Source organism: Dipteris shenzhenensis, chromosome 31, assembly GCF_047967505.1.
Source record: "Dipteris shenzhenensis isolate YYH24624 ecotype China chromosome 31, Dip_SZ_1.0, whole genome shotgun sequence".
Lineage (NCBI taxonomy): Eukaryota > Viridiplantae > Streptophyta > Polypodiopsida > Gleicheniales > Dipteridaceae > Dipteris > Dipteris shenzhenensis.
This window is the reverse complement of record NC_141626.1, coordinates 20,548,653-20,567,890: the sequence shown is the minus strand read 5'-3', so window position 1 is coordinate 20,567,890 and position 19,238 is coordinate 20,548,653. Positions and strand designations below refer to the sequence as shown.

Here is a 19,238-nt window from a genome sequence, read left to right as displayed (position 1 = left end):
TATTCAGAATTGTAATCGTCGGTATAGACGTGTTTGAAATCATGCTAATTAAAATGCGATTGGTTGTAAGAATTGAATTGCACACTGTGGAAATGGGATTCTTGTAACCACACAACATACACAGCATTATGTTCAAGAACACAAAATTCTGCTTTTATTTAAAAAAATAATTCTATAGAGTGTCTATGAACTCGTCTTTCTGTTTTTTTTTTAATTTCTACAAAGCATCTAAAAGCACGTCTATAGGCATGTGTCTGTTATATGGATGTGCCTATAGACGCGGGTCTGTAGATGTGCTAATAGACGCGCAAATAGACGCATCCATAAGTTTTTTTTAAAGTTAAGGAAACGTGTCTGTGTGCGTGTCTATGGGTGCTTTGTATTGTTGTGGCACCTCATATCCTCTCGGAAGAGGAAGTGCCTCTCACTATGGCAAAAAAGCAACCTTCTTCTAGCCTTATCCATGATATACCTATCAGAGGAAGAAGTCTCACCCACGAAGGAAAAAGTTATGCAGGGTTGAGGAAGCAACCTTGATAGGAAGTGCTTACCTTATCAAAGACAAAGTGAAAAGAGGACATAATTTTTTGAGAAAATGCTACCTACAAGCCTACAAGCGGGAGGGATTGATACGAGCTACCTAGAACTAAACAAAGTAAGGATACAACAAAATAAAAAAACTACAAGTCTAGCTAGAGACCAGTGCATATGTTAAAAAAAAGACCATAATTCAAAAAACAACACACATAGATTGGCAGAGAATTCTACAGCGCAATCTCTACACTATTGGTTGCAAACATAGCAAGCAAACAAACCTCTCCACCATTGCTCGAAGACACAGACAATGCTAATAAACATGTACTAGTTTACAATTATATAGATTTTTGACATCTACTTGCTTACAATTACATAGATTTATGAGAAAAGCATTTGCACTTGAATCATAAAATAAAGCTAAAATTTGACAAGCGGCTCAAGGAGAGCTAAAAATAACCCAAACTCCTCCTAAGGGTGTCTGCCTAAAAAATTTAAAGAGAAAGGAATAGGCCTTGCATGCACTTGCTATAGAGGGTTTATACATAGTGACCCCATGATATGACGCACCTGATATAGAGGGTTTATACATAGTGACCCCGTGATATCAAGATTATTTTTCGTTGTTGGTTTCTTACTAGTTAATTACCATATTTTGATAAAAAAGTAGAATTTGTAATCATTTATATAATTTAAATTGGTTTAAAATTGGGTTTTAAAAGTAAAATTGTTTTATAAAAATCAAGCCCTTAACTTCTAATTTGTCTAATCTTTTCTGCAGAAACAATAATAGAACTTTATATTATTCTTCACAAGCACAACATGGGCGGCAAGGTTTCCAACGAGTATAAAACATAGATTGACATTTATTCCCGGGCTTTTGGGCATGAGATGTTGCGAACAGTGAATGTTTCTGAAAGACGAGAATTGAACGGAAGCTGAGAAACGTCGGGCTCCTCGGTGGCAAGCGAGCCTTCCAGCATCTGCACAACCCTTTCCATGGATGGCCTACAGAAGGCCACCTTCAGCACTGCCCTCGCGGCTCGTAATCCACCATCGGCCCTATCCTGACATCCACCACCTCCTCCACCCTCCTCTGATAAGCCCAAGCCGCGAAACACCATTTGCCGTCCGGGTCATTCAATGCCGATTCTGAGAACAGATAGTTGGTCCTCCCGCTCGCTCACTATCTCTAGCAGCAGCATCCCGTAGCTGTACACATCCGCTTTCGAGGTTATGGGCAGATTAGACAACCACTCCGGTGCCTGATACCCCCTCGTTCCCCTTACGTTCGAAATTGTAAGAGTATGATCTCTGCTGAAAAGATACGCCAGCCCAAAATCAGCTACCTTTGCATGGTAGTTCTTGTCAAGCAGGATGTTCTGTGGCTTGATGTCACAGTGTAGAATGCAGTCAAGACATTCCTCATGCAGGTAAGTGATGCCCCGTGCTACAGCCACGCAAATCTGAAATCTGGTGTCCCAATTCAACGGATCATGACCCGAAGAGTGATCGAATAAGATTTTATCCAGGGAGCCATTCTCCATATATTCGTAAACCAGGGGTCTATGTTCGCCTTCTGCACAAAATCCAAGAAGGCTGAGCAAGTTTATGTGATGAATCCTACCAATGGTGGCTATTTCTGCACGGAATTGTTTCTCGCCTTGAGAAACGCCTTCTAATCGTTTGACTGCCACAACTTTGTCATTTGAAAGTCGGCCCTTATAGACTGTACCAAAGCCCCGGGCTCCTAGAGTTTCGTAGAAATTTCGTAGAAATTTATTGTTGCTGCTTCCAATTCTAGGTAGGAAAACATGATAGCAAATCCAGAGACTCCCTCCAGGTCGCCCTGAAGCTTCATATACCGCAGTGTCTTTGCCGTTCTCTGAATCCAGAATGCAAGAACGAGAGCAAAGCATAGGAGCTCTGCCCCAATCACTGCAGCCAAAGATACAGTTACTACTACGCTGCTTTTGTATGCAACTGTTCCAGCGGTTCTATTCACAAGTACGCTAGTTTCATTCGGGATAGACAACATGCTCGTGCAAGAGTTGATGTCGATGATCTAGTTTTGCCTACATCCGTGTAGGCAGGTTCTGGGTTGTATAGGCAGAGTCCATAATCACCGCATAACTGTGCGACTTGCGTGCATACATCATTCAGAGCGAGCCAAACTCTCGTCCATTGCGATGAAGGCGCGTCCCAACTGTACATGCGAAGATTGCCGTCCATGCCAAGGGTAAACCTCCGGGTGGCTGACCAGCCGTGATCATCAGCAAAATTTGAGGCGTTTACGATACCTGGGGAGCTATACAAGGAAAAAATCCCGTTCTGATCAAACTCGATGAGCCACAACTCCCCAAGCGCCACAACTCCCATCTATACTTCTATATCTATATCTATACTATCTATTAAGGAGGGAGATATCTATACTATCTATACTATCTATTAAGGAGGGAGAGAGCCAACCTTGCCACATGTCATCACGAGAGAGGAGCTGGGAGGGAGATCTCACGTGACACGTGTCACGATGGGAGGGTTGAAGGAAGAATGTCAACCATGAATACAGAGGAGCCGTCTGGAGCCGTCACGCCTTCAACGCCATGAATTCTCCCACCTACGCCTCCCGTCTCCTCCAGCCTCCATCGCCCCTCTCCAGCTTCCTCCCGCTGAGCAACTCCATCTTCGGCCTCTCCAACTGTTCATCTGCCGTCCAGCTTCTCCATATCGACGATCACCACCTCCAGCTGTTCTGTTGCTCTCCATCTTTGTCGCCACCTCCAACTATTCATCTTTGTTGCCACCTCCAGTTGTTCATCTGCCCAGCTGCATTCTCTAGCAGCTCCTGCCTGAGCAGCCTTTTGTCTGCATGCTCGAATTCGAAGACCAATGGAGCGATTTCTGTGAATGAAACCCATGGATACTCAGTCGCGCCGTCCTCTTCAAAATTAAGGAGCCCGATCTTCAAATGCCCACGGGCATCCTCGGTTACAGACGCAAGCAAGGATTCTAGCTCATCCCAGTATGACAGTAGCCGACTGGAAGATCGAAACCACCCCAAGTTCTCTTCTACCCATATAACGGAACCACCCCAAGTTCCCTTTTGTACCTCTACCCATATAACAGCCATTCTGAGCTACCAGTAGCTCCTACCTCGACCTTGATCCGCTCCATATCTCGACCTCCAGCAGTGTAAAGCTAACTCCATCGACCAGCAGCCAGCTCCAAGGACTTCACGTCCTCAGTTCACATACACCAGTAGGCTCCAGCAAACATCCTCTGCTCCTGTGTGCAGACTTGAACTAGACATCCTCAGCTCCACATCTTGGTGGACGATTCCTTCAACAACCATTTGTATTGCCAGGTCGATTTGCTATGGTTTACTTTCAGTTGATCGGTCTGCTAAGCGGGTTTATTTTGCATTCTGAGAGATAGTGGACGTGTTGCAATCTTTCTCTCTCTCTCTCTCTCTCTCTCTCTCTCTCTCTCTCTCTCTCTCTCTCTCTCTCTCTCCCCCCCCCCTCTTCCACTTATCTTTCTCTTGCATTGGATCATCCCTCAAGACGGTTTTTAAGCATGTGCAGTAGAGAGAGAGAGAGAGAGAGAGAGAGAGAGAGAGAGAGAGAGAGAGAGAGAGAGAGAGAGAGAGAGAGATTATATGTGTGTGTGAGAGAGAGTGTGTGTGTTTGTGTGTGTGTGTGTGTGTGTGTGTGTGTGTGTGCTTTTGTGTTTTTGTGAGAGAGGGAGAGAGAGAGAGAGGGGGGGGGAGGTTTATAGAATTTTTGTATGTGGTTTTGAGAGAGAGAGAGAAAGAGAGGTGTAGGGGTTGATCGATGCTAGGGGAAGATGAAAGGGCATGAATATCTAAGGAAAGGAGATGAAAGAAAATGAAGATAATGGAGGAACGAAAGAAGGTAGATTTGAGCAAGCAAGGAGAGATTTTCCTGAAGGAAAAGAGGTAGTGTGCATCCTCCTATAGGTCAATCGATCGCCATCGTGCAACCTTGCATGTAGACACATATGCTACACCCTCGTTTCCCTTCAAGTAATTAACTGATTTTAGCATATTCCTTAAGTTAGGGTACATGCTGGCGCCAATCTTACGTGCATTTTGGGAGATAGTGGCATGTGAAGTTTTGTATTTTTGTGCCTCTAGCCTCTATCTATAGCATGCATAGAAGTGTAAGTGCCATTTTTAAAGAGATAGATAGAGATTATGTGTGTATGTGTTAACACCTCTAGCTACGGGTTTTTTGTGTGTGTGTGTTGAGATGTGCATTTCGAGAGATAGTGTCGTTAGTCATTTGATAAACCCTCCCCCTCCCCCCTCCCCTCTCTCTCTCTCTCTCTCTCTCTCTCTCTCTCTCTCTCTCTCTCTCTCTCTCTCTAGCTATGGTTTTGTGTGTGTGTGTGTGTGTGTGTGTTGACATATACATTTCCAGAGGCAGTGGCATTAGTCATTTGATAAACCCCTCGCCCCCACCCTCTCTCTCTCTCTCTCTCTCTCTCGCATTCACAAATCTTGCATGGTGCTCACATTCACACACAAATGTAAAAACATAACGTTTATAATCCTTACAAGCTATATGTATATCTAATCAATTGTGTGTGTGTGTGTGTGTGTGTGCATGTATGTGTGTGTGTGTGCGCTCTGTGTGTGTGTATGTGTTAACACCTCTAGCTACGGGTGTTTTTTGTGTGTATTTTTCTGCCTCTAGCCTCTATCTATAGCATGCACAGAAGTGTACATGCCATTTTTAGAGAAATAGAGAGAGATTATGTGTGTATGTGTTAACACCTCTAGCTACGGGTTTTTTTTGTGTGTGTGTGTGTGTTGAGATGTGCATTTCGAGAGATAGTGTCGTTAGTCATTCAATAAACCCTCCCCCTCCCCCCTCCCTCTCTCTCTCTCTCTCTCTCTCTCTCTCTCTCTCTCTCTCTCTCTCTCTCTCTCTCTCTAGCTATGGTATTTCTATGTGAGAGAGAGAGAGAGAGAGAGAGATGTACAGTTATACGAGCGCCCTTGAGCATCTATCTTCTAACTATTGCCTTCCCTTCCTTGCCTCATCCCATGCTCCTCCAGCACATAACAAAAATCACTTCAAACATCCAAGAAGCTTCTTCAGGGGATGAGGAAAGAGAGGTAATGATGGCTAAACGGGGGTGTGGTAAAGCAAAAGAAGAAGAAGAAAGCAAGGAAGAAGTAGATGAGGAACATCAGGAAGAGGAACGCCGTAGTAAGAAAAAGAAGGCATCTAGAAGGAGAATTAGCTAGTCAGACTTTCCTTTAGGACAAGGCATTGGAAGCTATGACTTGTTGTCCGACCTTAAAGGAAAGGAAGCTCATATCTCCTTTGGTCAATTACTTGCTTTGTCTCCAAAACTACGGAAGGAATGGGGAAAGCTAGCAAGCACAAAAGTGTCAAAGAAGAAAAAGAAGAAAAGTACCATTCCTATTGTTTAAAAGGTAGATATAGATGTTGGTGATGATGTACCTGTGGTTGATGTGATCATTGATGGTCAAGTGATTTCTAATGTTTACATTGATGGAGGTGCATCGATTAATGTCATGAGTGAGAAGACCATGATAGATGCTGATTTAAAATACTCTAGTACTACCTCTCCTTATTGCATCAAATTGGCTGACAACACTAGGGTAAAGACCTTGGGAGTTGTGAAGAATCTAGAAGTGGATGTATGTGGAATTTCTGTGCCGACTACTTTTCAGGTGATCCCTACCAAGCCACATGCACGTGCCTATCCATTGATTTTGGGAAGGCCTTGGCTATGCAAGGTGAAGGTTGTTCAAAAGTGGGATACTAGAGAATTAATTTTGCAGGGAAATGATAAGAAGGTGTGCTACAACATCAAAAGCCGCAAAAAGGACGTTGTTAAGGAGGAGGAGTCTTCAACATCAGAGAGTTCAAGCTCTAACTTAACCGATGAAGAAGAAGAGACAGGGTGTAGCTCCGAGGAGACCAACTCAGAGGGTGAGGTGGAAGGAGTGGCCTTTGGTCTTTGTCTTGTTGCTGATCGGGATGAGTCAGGAGGGAACAAGGTGGTGGTATAAGAAGATCCTATAGAGACACTTCATGTGGAGGATGTGGAGCACACTAAATGACGCCAATGCAATAAAGAGCTTCTTGGTGATTCTCTATCAAGTAGCGAAAAGCTCCAATACTTGGATATGTTAGATGATTTTTCATCTCTTTGCAACAAGCTATTCACAAGTTTGACCAGTCTCTCTTGTGGAGCATAAGATTGAGTTGAAGCCCAAAAGATAGCTAGATGTGCAACGCTTAAGGCGATTGGGAGTGATCCAAGCTGAGGCACTAAAGAAAGAGGTAACACAACTACTTCAGGCGGGATTCATCTTTCCTGTTGATGATTCAGAATGGTTATCTCCTATAGTTGTCACACCAAAGAAAGGAAATAAGTGGCGGGTTTCTATGGAATTTTGTCCTTTGAATGCATACACTAAGAGGGATCATTTTCCTTTGCCATTCCAAGATGAAATACTAGACCAAGTAGCACCGCATGAGATGTATTCTATATGTGATGGAAGGCAAAATTAGCATGGGTGGAGGGCAGTTTTTATGACAGTTTCACCCCCTATTAGTGTTTTGCTCATAACTTTCCACTCAAGTCCAATTTTGATGAAACTTATATCAACATGAAGCTCTCTTCAAGGCGCATTTCTCTATGTGATCAAACCTTGAATCAGATACTATAGCAAAAAGTTATGAGTCTCTGTGTCTTATAGTATGTTTTCATGATAGTTTTTACTCCCATCTAGTAAACTGCCCATAACTTTCTGGCCGCTTCTTTGTTTCTTACAAAACATATATCACCGTGAAGATATCTTCAAGGTGCATGTCTCTATGTGATTAGATCTTGAATCAGATACTACAGCAAAAAGTTATGAGTCTCTGTGTCTGACAGTCTGTTTTCATGACAATTTTTACCCCCATCTAGTAAACCGCCCATAACTTTCTAGCCGCTTCTTTGTTTCTTACAAAATGTATATCACACAAAGTCCATCTCAAGGAATGTTACCATCTTCATTCTCATCGAAAGGAGGAAAGTATGGCATGGTATCTTGGCATAAAAGCTTCTTTTTTATGTCCCTTTCTCAATGATAAATATCTTTGTCACTCAGTTCAAAAGCAATAGGAAGTGAAGAGGTGCATGAAGTTTATTACCCCCAACTTCATGTCACAGTACCCATAGGTCTAGTGATTGCCTGTGCAAGATGCTAGCCAATCGGCCCCACTGGTGGTTGGCTATAAGTGCTAACGACCTCATTTTCTAAAGTATTTTCCCTATAAATATGACCAACCCCTGCCAATAGCTATTACCACCAATTTGGGTGCACCATTGTGTTTTGGTTGTGGAGTGGATCATCTCTAAAAGGATTGTATGATGCAAAGGTCCCCAAGAATAGCCACCACCACAGATCCTAAGACCCAAATTAATTTACTAAGTATCAAAAATATTATGTCTTATGCATGCATGTTATTTACATGTTGAAACCGGTCTTGAATTTTGGATGCATGCATGTTATTTACATGTTGAAATGGGTCTTGAATTCTAGATGATGCAAGATCACGAAAGGATTCATCGGCTACATCTTGCTAGACAAGATCATGATAGATTCATTGGTCATATCTTGCTATCTTGATGATAAGGATCATGCAAGATCATGAAGGATTCAGTGATATCTTGCTAGGGATGGATGATAATCCTTCCATGGTGCCTTGATGGTTGATCAAGGATCTAATTAGAGATGTATCCTTGGTAAATATAGTGCCCTTGCCCTATGGGTGGGGTCCCATGAATTGGGTCCCACATTAGTAATTATATTGTTTGCATGTCTTTCATGACATAAGGGAAGATTTGGGTTTCAAAATGATCTCAAATTAGTTTTCCCTAATCTTTAAGCTTTGATGTGGACCAATGGGATTGTTCCTTTATGTGGGCCGATTCCATGTTCAAGCGGCACCTAGAAATTCATGCAGAAATCTCCCATTGGCTCCTCCTCTTACAAAAAGAGATCAATATTCCCCCCTAAACCTATGCTTCGTTATCCCAATCCACCTCCCACTTGCATCTACCTCTTGTCTACCCCAACCTCTTCACTCAGGGGGGTTGCTCACAAACATGTTATCATAGCACATGGGTTCAACATAAGGGATTTTTAAAATATTTTGTTTGCACATTTTTTACATACAGAAGGGTACCATTTAAAAAGGGTATTCATAGATTGAATAGAAAAAGGGTGTGTTTTATTCATGAAAAATTCATGGATAAGGGACTTTCAAATTACATCTTGAATGCACGTGATATAGAGATTTACATATAGTGACCCCCCCGAGCCTCTTCATCAATGCCGCTGTAGGCCCTTGTGGGAGAGATCATCTCCAAGCTAGTACTTCTTTGGGCTGCTATGCTTCTTTCTCCGAGGGTGCACTACTAAGAAATGAGTAAGAAATCCTATGTATCATGTGCATTCAAGAGGTATTAAAAAAACCCCTCAACTAAAATTATCCCACCAATAAAACCACCCCTCTTTACTTGTTCATCACTTAGACACAATCGTATGTCTTGCACAAAGCAATGGTTCTTGCCATTTTTGCAGCCAATCCTTGGTCTCCTTCTCCTACATTCCTTGTGGTTGCTCCATGCCTCAGTGACTACCTTTCCTAGATCCTAGGTAGAAAGATGGTTTTCTTTTTGTGGATTCTTTGTAGCAATAATGTTCATGTTCATTTGGGACCCTTCTTGGTACAATTTTGTTGGAGAGAGTTTTTGTGTTACGAAATGTCTATATTGGCCATATCTACTAGTGAGCCTTTATCCTAGCTTGTGTGATCTACCCTAAGACTCTGTTAAGATATATGCTAGCAACAATTTCTAGGTCTAGGACCTACAAATACACTAATTACCATGCTTTTTCCAAATTCAAAACATGTGGCATCCACACTTTGCCTCCATCTCAACCATGAGTAACAATATCTCACATAGCCCTAGACATATACACCAATCAATTTGTAGCTTAAAATTCATCCTAAGACATGTGTCCAAGCATCAACAATATCATGGATGCCCAAAAGTTTGTGTTTGAGGCTTACAAGACTTCTCCTTTTCCTTGACCACTTGTGCCAATAGCACAAATAACTTTGTAGAGGTTCAAATTCAAGATACAAGTTTGGGCCTCCATAGCCATTTCATTCACATTTCATATAGACCAATCAAGTTTCTAACTTTGTTGTTACGCTAGACACATAGCCAAAAACTCCCACACATGGTCATGTGGCTTCAAGCCTCCATATCTACATACAAATAGACCAATTGAGTTCCAGCTTCAAATCCATCCTAAGCCACATGGACAAGCTTCCATAATCTCATGCATTCTCACTTCGTGCACATACATATAAACCAATTGAGTTCCACCTACAAACTCATCCTAATACCATGTAAAAGCTTCCACAATCTCATGCATGTTTAAACTTGAGTTCGAGGATTGCATGAATTCTCCTTTGCCTTACCATTTGTGCCAATAACACAAAGAAACCTATAGAGGCTCAAACTCAAGTACATAGCCCCATCATGCATGTACATATAGACCAATCAACTTCCTACTTCAAATTCATCCTAAGACACATGGCCAAGCTTTCACAATCTCATGCATGCTCAAACTTGAGTTTGAGGCTTTCATGACTTCTTCGCTTTTACCATTCATGCCAATAGTGCAAATAAACCTATAGAGGCACAAACTTATATTTGATCATCCATAGCCACTTCATGCACATCTATACAGATCAACTGAGCTCCAACTTCAAATCAATCCTCCTAAGGTACATGGCCAAGCTTCAACAATCTTATGCATACTCAAATTCGAGTTTGAGGCTTGCGTGACTTCTTGCCTTCACCATTTGCTATTGTTGTGCCAATAGCAAAGATAACTCTAGAGGCTCAAGTTTGAGCCTCCACGTACATTTCATAAACATACAGACAGACTAGTCAAGTTCCTACTTTAAATTCATCCTAAGACACATGGCCCAGCTTCCATAATATCTTTTTGCACATCTTGGAGCTGTTATACCTAGTGAGAATGGAAGCCAAAGTAGGCACTATTAAGTGAGAATATTTTTTTGGAGAAGATGCCCACTTTTGGTGCTAAAGTGCCCACACATAGTGGCAATACATAAAAGTCATGACATTATGGAGGAATAGATTCAATCTCATCTTAGTGAGGAGCTTAACATTTGAGAGTATATAAAAAGAGGCTAGAAGATCTCTGCATTTGCAAAACAAGGCTAGTTCTTTGTGTTTACCTTGAACACATAGTAGTTTTGTTTGGTTTTACTTGTAGCATGAAGTTTGAAGGCTAGTTGAAAGGCTTTGTGAGATCATACCCCTAAGCTAACATTATTGGAATCTATCATCATGATCTTTCTTTGAAGAAAATCTTTGAATTCCCTAAGAGAAAGAAAGGATAAACAATAAAAACAAGAATCAATAATATAGAAAGGAACATACACATATCTATAAAGAGTGCCTCCACATGTTTCATTGATTTAATAATGCTTAGCCAAAGGCTTCATGATGAATGCTAAAAGTGCCACAATCAACATCAATTTGTGCATGATCAAATAGAAGTTTCGTATTCACAACAGTAAGCATGTTGTTAACACAAGCATCACATGATATGCCAGGTCTTTGGATTTGAGGACTTCACAATGGGAACTCCTTCATGTAGTAATGCCAATTTACAAGTTGTGACGTAGCTCTCTTTTAAACTGTGACTCAAGAGAAGTACTTTAAGTTTTAAAGTACATGTTTTTGAGTGTGAAGAGAGTGGGAGAGAAGGAAGGAGTCTCACTTGCAGCTTTCTCACATACACAATGGGGGAATATACACAAAGGTGGAGGCTAAAAATAGTTTTCCTCTTCTTAGTTGTGAAAGCCAAAAGAACTCTAAGTACAATAGAATAGGTGAACCCTATGGGTCTCAAACCAAACTTAGCTAACTAAGGTGGCATACTAACTGAGCCACTAACTAGAGTACATAAAGATAGCTGTCATCCAGCTATTATTCATGGGCGGTGTACCAACCGCATCCGCAGCTAACAAGTCGGTGACATAAATGCACAATGGTCACCCTAGCATATCACGAGTGGAGCTCCATATCTCAACACTCCCCCTCGAGCTAAATCCCAATTCTTGCACACCAAGCAGGTCTCTAAACTTGCACAGCTTCTCTGCACCCAATGCCTTCATGAATATGTCAACTACCTGATCCTTTGTGCTAACATAAACTAGATCAATAAAACCTACTAGGACCGTCTCCCACACATAGAGATAATGCACCTCAATGTGCTTTGTTCTAGCATGATAGACTAGGTTATTTGCCAAGTGTATACTGCTCATGTTGTCACAATAAATGACAACTGGCCCATTTGTAGGATGCATATCATTAAGTAGCTTATGCAACCAAGCTACCTCACATGCAGCCATTGCTGCACCCCTGTAGTCAGCCTCTGTGCTCGACAAGGCAACTATAGGCTATTTCTTGCTGCTCCAAGTGACTGCATCACTCCCAAAAGAGAACATATATTCACTTGTAGATCATCTATCAGAAATACTACTAGCCCAATCAGCATCAATGTATCCATGCAAGTGTATCTGAACCCCAGTCTTATAAAATAGTCCATACTACAATGTGGACTTCACATACCTTAGTATGCATCTAGCCGCATCCAAATGTGGTTTCCTTGGAGCTTGCATAAAGTGACTTACCAACCCAACAGCATAGCTCAAATCTGGCCTAGTAATAGTCATATAAATCAAACTTCCTACTATGCATATGTACATAGTAGGGTCTTCCAAAAGCTCACCTGCATCTGCGCTCAACTTCACATTCTGCTCTAAAGGAACTGAAATAGGCTTACAGCCTGTCATCCCATATTTGGACAGCATCTCCAATCCATACTGCCTCTGCAAGAGCCATATCCCACTTGTGGATCTAATCACCTCAATGCCCAAGAAGTAACGTAGCTCTCCCAAATCCTTCATCTCACTTCTGCTTCAATAGCATTTTGACATGAAGGATATCTTCATCACTATCACCTATGATGATCAAATCATCAACATAAATGACAAGCAGCATAATACCTTTCTCTGTTTTTCTCACATAAAGTGAAAAATCTCCCTTGGAAATCTGAAAGCCAATAGTGACAAGATACTATCCTATCTTGTCAGACCATGCTCTGAGTGCTTGCTTCAAGCCATACAAGGCTTTCTTCAACCTATAAACAAACTCAGGATGAACAGCATGAACATAACCTAGTGGCTGCTCCATATAGACCTCTTCTTGCAAATCACCATGCAAGAAAGCATTCTTTACATCCATATAATGTAAAGACCATCCCTTTGATGCAGCCATAGTAATGACTGCTCTTACGGTTGCCATCCTTGCAACCGAACTGAATGTTTCTTCATAATCAATGCCATATGTCTATGCATACCCCTTGACAACTAATCTTGCCTTGTATCTGTTCATAGAACCATCTGCATTATTGTGCTTCACCCTATAAACCCACTTGCAGCCAATTGCATTCTTGTCTTTAGGCAAAGGCACCAATTCCCATGTAGCATCTGCTTCCAAGGCATCCATGGCTTTCTCCCATTTTTCTTTTCCCATGGCTTGCTCAAAACAAGTGGGTTCTCATTCATGTATCACTTTGACCATATAGGCATAGTGAATGGCTATAAATCCATCAAATTTCAACCTATCCACAGGATACCTAGCTTTGGTAGACCTGCACAAAATAGGCTCACTACTAGGTGCTCTCAAAACATCCCTTGTCTTCCTTACTCCAGGTGTAACAACAGAAGGAATACCCAACTCAATCATCAAGGCTGTGTTCTAAGCCACTAGATTCACCATCCACATAAAAGTGACCTGCATTCACATCAACCATGGGCTGATCTACTTTCTCTTTTCCTTTTCATGATACTTGCATACCACTGTCTGCATTTCTTTGAGGAGATCCTCCTGATCTCAATCTGACTGTCCATGGTGAAGTATGTGAACCACTACTAGAGGACACTACAAGTCCGCTAATATTTTGTGATTGCTGCTATGAATTCTATGCAGCATTACCATTTTGTGCATCTACATCATCAATCACATTTACTTGTTTATACTAGCTGCTCATCTCATCAAAAACAACATCTCTGCTCACTGTAAACTTACGAGTACAAGGGTTATAGCATCTATACCTTTTCTACTGCAGAGAATAATCAATAAAGATGCACTTCTCCGCTTTTGGATCCAACTTGGATCTCAACTCATCTGGCACATGAACATAGGCAATACAACCAAAACTTTTCAAATGAGAAATATATGGTTTCCTACCAGTATACCTCTCCTCTGGCATCATGCCATGTATTGCTATAGTGGGAGTCATGTTCATTATGTAGACTACTGTAGCAACTGCTTCAGCCCAATAATAATCTGGCAGGGCTTTTTCATTGAGCATGGCATGAGATGCCTCTCCAATATGCCTGTTTTTCCTTTTTGCAAGTCCATTTTGTTGTGGGGTATGACTGCATGAATATTGCTGCTTTATGCCATGCTCCTACAGGAAACTTGCAAACTCATTTGAGAGGTACTCTCCCCCTCCATTTGACCTTAGGCATTTTATTTGCAGGCTTGTTTCTTTTTCAACCATAGCTTTAAAAGCTTTGAAATGCCCAAACACTTCACTTTCTTTTTCATAAAATACACCCAAACTTTTTTGATGTAGTCATCAATAAAAGTGACAAAATAATGATAGCCTCCAATAGATGTAGCTTTAGTAGGAGTGGATTAATTACAATGACCTCTTACTCTCTTGAACATGTCTAGGAAATGGTTTCCTTGCCTGTTTTCCAAATTGACAGGCTTCACATACCTTATGCATTTCTGCAACCTTGAACTTAGGCAATCCATTAATTTAAGTTGATGTATATTAACATGACCAATGCGTTTATGCCAGATATCAATATCTGCAACTACACCCATCCCATCTCCAAACATTGCTGCACTCAATTCAGGCATGTTCGCATCCAACGTAAACATCCTGCCCTTCTTCTTCCCTTTTGCTATCAAGTGACCTTTATTTTTCATATCCTCAACAAAGCATCCATGAGGATTAAATCTGACCTGCAAGCCCTGCTCAACCATTTGACCAATAGAAACTAGGTTCTTGGTGATATTCGGGACATGAAATACATTAGAGAGGTATTTCTTTTTTCCATCCTAAATAGACAAAGGAATTTTACCAATCTGCACAATAGGATGTGCAGTATCATCACCAATCTCCACAAATCCTGGTCTTTCTATTTTCCTTGCATCCTGCATCCATTCTGCATGACCTGTCATGTGGTTTGACGCACCTGAGTCAACATACTACACATCATTGCTTTCTTCTGCACTTGTCACAGAATTGGTCATGTGCTGCACCATAAACAGATGCTCATTTTTTTCATCACCCTGTCTACTAGAGGATGCATAATTGCCTTGTTGCAATTTTCCAGTCATGATGTCATTCTACTTTTTATAGCAGTCTTTAACCATATGACCCATTTTACCACAATAGTAGCATTCAATATTATTGTTTGCATTTTGGCCTCTCTGCCATCCACCATGACCTCTTTGTCTCCCCCTGCCTCTAAAGTTACCACTTCCTCCTTTATAGGACTGGTTTTCTTGAATTTGCTGCATATTCTGATTTTTGCCATGGCCTCCAAATCGGCCTGCTCTACCTCTGCCTCTACCTCTTCCAACATTTGAGTAAAAGACAGCTTCTTTTGTAGTTCCTCCTGAAGTAGATGCACCACCATTTCTCTGCTCTTCAAAAATTAGAAGAGCAATCAACTCAAAATCAGGAAAATTCTCACGGACGACAATGGATGTCCGGAATTGTGCATAATCCTTTCCTAGACCATTCAAGGTCACAGAAACTAAATCATCATCTTCCACTGGCGACCCAATAGAAGTAAGTGCATTTGCAATCTTCTTCACCTTCATGTGGTAGTCATTGATGCTCATATTTTCTCTCTACACATTATGCAACTCCTGCTTGAGCTACATTTTCCTAGCTTGCATATTTGTACTATACATTTTTGTCAAAGTATCCCATGCCTCCTTCAGCGTGCTTGCATCCTTAATATGCACAGTCATAGAATCTGAAATACTGATAGACAGCTAGTACATAACTTTTCTGGCTCTCTCATGCCAACCTTTAAATGCCTGCAACTCCTATTGATTGGCAACATTAGGAATAACTAGTTCTCCAGTAATGAACTCCCAATAGCCTTTTCCCTTAAGGAAATTTGTCATTCTAAACTTTCATGCTTGGAAGTTGTTCTTGTCAAGATTTTCAGTCACAATCTATGAAAGAGCATCAGACGCCATTATAGAACACTACAAAATATTCTGTCACTGCAAAAAAACACAACTTCTGCCTCACAAGGGCAAATCTGCAAAACTAACGAGAGTGGTATTTGACCACATAGTCACTTCCTAGTGACGATTATGCATCAAAAGGTAATAAGAATGGTTCTGTCACTCCCAATATCTCTGCGTACAGGCATACGATGTAATTTCTGCGATAACTTTTCACCGACCTACAGAACAATGGTTGCACATCAAAAACATGGCACTTACTTGAGTGCCTGTGAAAAACTTCTGCCACCAAAACGAGCCCCAAAATGGCCTCCCGTAACATATAATGCCCTCTCTAATCCTCTTACTAGGACACCGCAAACTTGGTTTGCTTTCTTAAGCTCCTTACCATGAACTGAGCTTTGATACCATGTGAAGAGAGTTGGAGAGAAGGAAAGAGTCTCACTTGCAGCTTTCTCACATACACAATGGGGGAATATACACAAAGGTGGAGGCTGAAAACAGTTTTCCTCTTCTTAGTTGTGAAAGCTAAAAGAACTCTAAGTACAATAGAATAGGTGCACCCTATATGTGGGTCTCAAACCAAACTCAGCTAACTAAGGTGGCATACTAACTGAGCCACTAACTAGAGTACATAAAGATAGTTGTCATCCAGCTATTATTCATGGGCGGTGTACCAACCGCATCTGCAGCTAACAAGTCGGTGACATAAATGCACAACGGTCACCCTGGCATATCACGAGTGGAGCTCGATATCTCAACATGGAGTCCACTGCATTGTTTTAAACCCAAATCTCTCTATAAAACTACATGCAAGAACATACAATTGTGACAACACCATTTTCAAAGACTTCAAAATACATTACTTCCACTTTGAAAATCTTGAAAAGCCTAGAAAATAAATGTTTTAATAGAAAGTAATAAAAGGAGGCAAGAACCCATACCAAACAAAAAGGTTCGAGTTTCCAACTATGCACCTTAACTTCCAACTGGATTGAATAACAAGCTTAACGACATGATGAAGGAGCCATGCTCAACCAAAGAGTGAAGGAAGCAATGCTATCTAGCCTTGTCTAACCCCTTTCATCGTGATTTAGGAGTAGCTCCTATGGTGTTTTGAAAGAGTGATAATTTTTTGTTCCTTCTTAACATGGATGCTTTGACACTCTAGAAAAGTCAGAGAGTCCTTCTCTTGATCGAGAAAGTAGTAGCAGCTTTCCATGTGCAAGTGCCACAACCATTTGCCTTGTGTTAAGTTATCAACATCAAATAGATCCCTCTTGGATGAGATACTGACCAAACGAGAGGGTGTGGATGATGATCATGTAGTTGCAAGACCCTTTTCTTCTTCTCCAAGCATAAATATGAGAAGGAGTGACCCAATCCAAGGGCAATAACAACAAGATCTTAAAGATGCCAAGTAGCCTATTCATCAATGGCATTGAGGTTTCAGGGAGGAGGAGGTGTGCACATCGAGAGAGCCTTTGCTAGAGCCAAATCTGAATCTCCCACCGCAAACACTTGTTCCTCCCCAATGGAGAAGAAAGATCTCACAGTTTAATTTGTCCAACAAAACAAGGCATTGGCTCTTTAAAAACTAGGAGCAACTCAATAGCAAATCTAGGGGCCTACTAGATAAGGGAAGCAAAGCAATGGGAAAATATATTTTGTGAGCCAACCAATAAAGGAATGCTTACAACTAAAATGTGGGTGTGAGCAACAAGCTTACAAAGGAAAGAATGGTCGAGAGGAAGAGCACTACTATGCAGTAGGAAGCACCACCATGGAAGGGCTCAAAGGACTACGATGGAGGAAGAGATCCTTAGGAGGTGCTAGAGGTGATTTCCTTGGTTTATCAACCTTTTTCCCACATAATCATGTCCCTCCTCAACCCCAAACCTAATTCCTACAAATAAGAGGTGAGGGTTTCCATAAGGATGCTTTTCCACAAGGACCACCATGATGGGTCAAATCAATTTTTGATCTCATCCATTCAGATGTGTTAAAGAGAACCCTCTATCCTAATGCAAATGACAAGACCTCCTCCCTCTTTTTTCCCCCACTTCAACCTCGTGCTCCTTCTCCCCCCCTCGTGATTGAGTGCTTCACAAGCACACAATGGCCAAAATTAATCTGGATTAAGCACTAACAGTTTACTAAAATTGATAAAATGCATGGATTTACACAAAATTATAAAATGTCTCTTAAGATTAAAGCCAACGTTGAATTCTAGTCAAGATTTTTAAATATTAGTTGAAAACATTACATTGCAAATTGGGTTATGTGAGCAATGGCCCTATCACACCCAACCCCCCAGTTTTTGCACATGCTATGGATGAGGAAAATTTATCCCCCTTCTATACATTACATTGCAAATTGGGTTATGTGAGCAATGGCCCTATCCCACCCAACCCCCAAGTTTTTTGCACATGCTATGGATGAGGAAGATTTCCCCCCCTTCTGTCTTTGAAATCATTAATAAAGAGGTCTCTCATGCAAAACATTTGATGAAGGGCGAGTTCCATGAGGCTCAAGCTTAAGTTCTAGCATGTCTGGTTGGAGAGAGGCCAAATAAGTATTGGATGTTATACCTTATATCTAAGACATCTCCTTGACACAAAAGTTTAAGAGAGGATTTGATTGTGACTTGAATTAGACTTAAGCCTTAATATCATGTGTTAAGTTTTAGAATGCTATTTTACATTATGCTTTTCATGGTCTACTTCTCTATTCTCATTTGGATTTTGTAATTTCTTTGAAGTGTAGGCATGGAGCCACAAAAGAAGGCATTTTGCTTGTGGAGTGTTCTTACATTAAAGATGTTGGGAATTCCTTCACGAGGGGAGCTTATGCTTCTAAGGTTTGGAAGGAGTGGAAATCCCTACAATGTGATTAATGGCTTTACATGGACATTTCACCATTGATTGTTCCTTCTATGTGGACTTTTGGCACTGTTGATTGGCTCATGGCATAGGTGCATGGTTCATGTGGTTCCTTTGATGTGGCAATGACTGATCAAGGCATGGCATCCATATGGTAGAGATGGCTACGATGTGGCTGACTAATCTGTTGAGGGAGTTGAAGGTTTAGGCATGGTCTTGTATGCTACAAGATTGGAGAGTTGGAATCATTCTTCTTCTATTTAGGCTAGGAGCTTGTGTACGGCATTGTTGTTTTATTCTCAATGAGAATCACTTGTGTGTTTCCTTTCTTCTAGAGTTTGGAGTGACCACGAGCTTGTAGGCACT

The 19,238-nt window shown here is 41.2% G+C and overlaps 1 pseudogene; it reads right to left on the bottom strand.

Annotated features, from left to right (window-relative positions):
• Positions 1-1,400: 1,400 nt before the first annotated feature.
• Positions 1,401-2,913, bottom strand: LOC147881181 (G-type lectin S-receptor-like serine/threonine-protein kinase At1g34300; annotated as a pseudogene).
• Positions 2,914-19,238: the final 16,325 nt, after the last annotated feature.